General features: G+C 34.3%; 1 pseudogene; it reads right to left on the reverse strand.

Annotated features, from left to right (window-relative positions):
* Window positions 1–1,862: 1,862 nt before the first annotated feature.
* On the reverse strand, window positions 1,863–1,981 carry LOC112477022 (annotated as a pseudogene).
* Window positions 1,982–4,031: the final 2,050 nt, after the last annotated feature.

The raw sequence follows: 4,031 nt of genomic DNA on the forward strand, positions 1-4,031 counted from the left end.
ATGCATGCTACAACATGGATAAACTTTGAAAACATTATATTATGCATAAAAAGATAATCATGAAAATCTACATATTGTATAATTCCATTTGTGTAAAATGTCCAGAACAGGCAAACCTATAGTGACAGAAAGTAAATTAGTGGTTGCTTGGGGCTGGAGCAGGTGGGGTAGGGGCGGGGAGCAGGAATTCAAATGCTAATGTGTACACAGTTTCCTTTGGGGTATGTCAAGATGTTCTAAAATTAGATTATAGTGATGTTGCACAAATTTGTGAATGTGCTGAAAGCCACTCTAAATGTGAGAATTTTATGGTATGTTAAATATATTTTAATAAAGCTCTAAAAAGGAAAAAGAAAATACGAATTAAGAAAATATTCTAATTTCAACATAGCACTATTAAGTTAAAACACCTAGAAATAAATTCAAGAAATATGCAAGAAATTTAATGAAGAAAACCTCAAAATATGAAAATACAAGTGAAGTGCCCTTCAATAGATGATTGGATAAAGAAGAGGTTGTACATATATACAATGGAATATTGCTCAGCCATAAGAAAAGATGAAAGACTATCATTTGCAAAAACAAGGGTGGATCTTGAGATTATCATGCTAAGTGAAATAAGTCAGACAGAAAAATTTGAGAACCATAAGATTTCATTCATATGTGGGCTATACAACTAAATGCAACAAATGAGCAAGACAAACATACAAAACTTATAGATACAGACAACAGTGTTATCTGAGAGAAAAGGGAAGATAGACAAGGGTAAAAGTTATCAAATATATGATGATAGAAGATCTGACTTTGGGTGGTGAACATACAATGCAATATAAAGGTGATATATTATTGAATTGTACACTTGAAAACTATATAATTTTGTTAACCAGTGTCACCCCAATAAATTTAACTTAAAAAAATAAAAGCTTTGTAAATTCCCTTATAAAATTATCTAAAGCTTTTCTGGAGAATAGATAATATTTTTTTCTGGAGAATAGTTAATAGTTAATATTAGTTTCCTGGGGTTACTATAACAAAATACCACAAACTGAGTGATTTAAACAACAGAAATTATTGTCTCACAGTTTTGGATGCTGAAAGTTCAAAATCAAGGTTTTGGCAGGGCTCTGCTCCTCTGCAGGCTCTGGGGAAAGATATGTTCCAGGCCTCTTCCCCAACTTGTGGTAGTTCCTTGGATTGTGGTACATTACTCTGACCCTCACGTGGTGTTCTCACTGTGTACTGGTGTCTGTATCCAAATTTCCCCTTGTATTAAGGACACCAGTCATATTGGATTAGGGCCAATCCTGCTACAGTAAGACTTCATCCTCACTTAATTATTTACATCTACAGTGACTCTATCCCTAAGTAAGGACACATTCTTAGGTGCTGGCAGTTAGGACTTCAACGTATAAATTTGGAGAGACACAATTTAACACATACAACAACCCTATCTACTTCTTGCAAATTACTCTATTTAAATTTTCTAACTCTTTAGGAGTTCTGGTAAACTACATTTTTCTAGGAAATTATTGATTTCTAAAATGTTTTCAAATATATTTGAATGGAATAGATTAATAAATCTTTATGATTCTTTTGATTTTCTGTTTCCAATAGTTTTTCCATATTATCTCTTCTTTGTGGTATTTTAAAACATTTTTTCTCATGTTATTTAGCAATTTATATATTCAACCCAACCACTATAGCTCCATAGTAAACTTTCATATTTATTAGTCAATTATGCTATGTTTGTTTGTTTGTTTGTTTGTTTGTTAGGCAAGGCAACCCTTGGTTGACCTCACAGATTGCAAGGACCTTGTCAACTTACAAACTCTTATTTTTTACTTTTTATTTTTTATTTTTGACACCTACAACACCTGGTCTTCCTGAGTGGTCTCCCATCCAAGTACTAACCAGGCCCAACCCTGCTTAGCTTCTGAGATCAGATGGAGATGGGCTTATTCAGGGTAGCATGGCTGTAAACTATTTTTATTTTTTTGAATGACTAATTTATGTTTTTATCTTTTTTAATTCCTTCTTTATGTTTTCTTTCACTTTTTTTCTTTAGATGATTAAATGCATTTATTTTTAAATAATTATACAGCAAAATGGACGTTTTTAATCTTTTGATGTATAAGCCTATAAATTGTAATATGGTATTGTTTACATAAATATCTGTGTAAACAACACCATAATAGAACTAGAGTATAGAACTGTTCTATGACTAAAAATCCCCCAAAACTCTTAGGCTGTTCACACTCTCCCCTCATTCCTAGCCCCTGTCAACCATTGATCTGTTCTCCATTATAGTTTGTCTTTTAGAAAATTACTTTAATAGAATCATGTGGTACATAACCTTATGAGATCAGCTTGCTTGCTTGCTTGCTTGCTTACTTGCTTGCTTGCTTGCTTACTTACTTACTTTCTTTCTTTTTTATTATGGTGACGTTGATTAACGAAATCCAGTAAGTTTCAGGTGTACCATTCAATAGTAAGACATATATTCATTGCATAGTTAAATTTCTTTCTGTCAACACATATTTGACCCCTCATTACCTCCCCTCTCTCCTTTCCCCCCTCTTTTTGGTAACCACTAGTCTATTGTTCATATGCATGGGTCTCTGTTTGTATGTCCTATTTGTTTGTTGCTTGTAGGTTTATATTCCACATATAAGTGATATCACGTGGTCTTCAACTTTTTCTGTCTGGCTATTGCTCTTAGCATGATTATCACAAGCTCCATCTACATTGTGGGAAATGGCAATATTTCATCTCTTCTTATGGCTGTACATATTCCATTGTACATATGTACCACCTCTTCTTTATCCAATCATCTATTAAAGGGCACTTCATTTGTTTCCATGTTTTGGCCATCATGAATAATGCTGCAATGAACATTGGGGTGCATATATCTTTATGGATCAATATTTTCAAATTTTGGGGCTTGATACCCAGAAGAGAGATTGCTGGGTGATATGGTAGATCAATTCTTAGATTTTTGAGGAAACTCCATATTGTTTTTCATAGTGGCTGTACCAAATTGCAGTCCCACCAGCAGTGTATGAGGGTTCGTTTTCTCTGCATCCTCTATAACACTTGTTATTACTTGTCCTGTTGATAACAGTTATTCTAACTGATGTGAGATGGTATCTCATTCTGGATTTGATTTGCATTTCTCTAATAGCTAGCAATGTTGAGCATCTTTTCATATCTTTGCTGGCCATTTGTATATCTTCTTGGGAGAAGTGTTTGTTCAGGTCTTCTGTTCATCTGTTGATTGGATTGTTTGTTTTTTGTTGTTATTGAGTTGTATGAGTTCTTTGTGTATTTTGGAATTAGGCCCTTATCGGAGGTGTTGCTTGCAAATATATTTTCCCATTCGGATGGTTCTCTCTTTACCTTGTTGTCGGTTTCTTTTGCTGAGCAGAAGCTTTTTAGTTTGATGTAGTCCCATTCATTTATTTTTGCTCTTACTTCTCTTGCCTTAGAGGTCAAATTCATAAAATCCTCTTTACGTCCAGGGTCCGTGAGCTTAGTTCCTATGTTTACTTCTACGCATTTTATTGTTTCAGGTCTTATATTCAGATTCTTAATCTGCCGCGGTCCAGCCACGACAGGCCGACAGGATCCAGGGGGCCCCGAAGGTGGGCAAGGCGTCGGCGCGGGAGACAGTCGACTACACAACTCAGAGGCAGTGTGACACTGTTCCGTTTTATTGTGATTTGAGTACTACTTTTATACTTTTTATTTGGCATTTGATTATACTTTGTTGTTGTTAGCAGGGAGTTAAATTTCTGTGGTTAGGTGAAGCAGAAAATCTTATAGAGTATATTATTATTAATGTTCATGATTAACTAGTACATTTTTCTTTTCTTCATTAGAACAGAGCTACCTGATGGAACAATCTAAACTTTTAATTCTTATATCTATTACATAAGATACAGTTTGACTTAAGTAAAGGTGATAAATAGAGGTATTCATAACAGCAAATGTTGGCTTGTGGGTAAACATTGTTCTTCTTTCTGCCTGCAGAA

The sequence above is a fragment of the Pteropus alecto genome, unplaced genomic scaffold (assembly GCF_000325575.1).
Source record: "Pteropus alecto unplaced genomic scaffold, ASM32557v1 scaffold333, whole genome shotgun sequence".
In the NCBI taxonomy this organism is placed as follows: domain Eukaryota; kingdom Metazoa; phylum Chordata; class Mammalia; order Chiroptera; family Pteropodidae; genus Pteropus; species Pteropus alecto.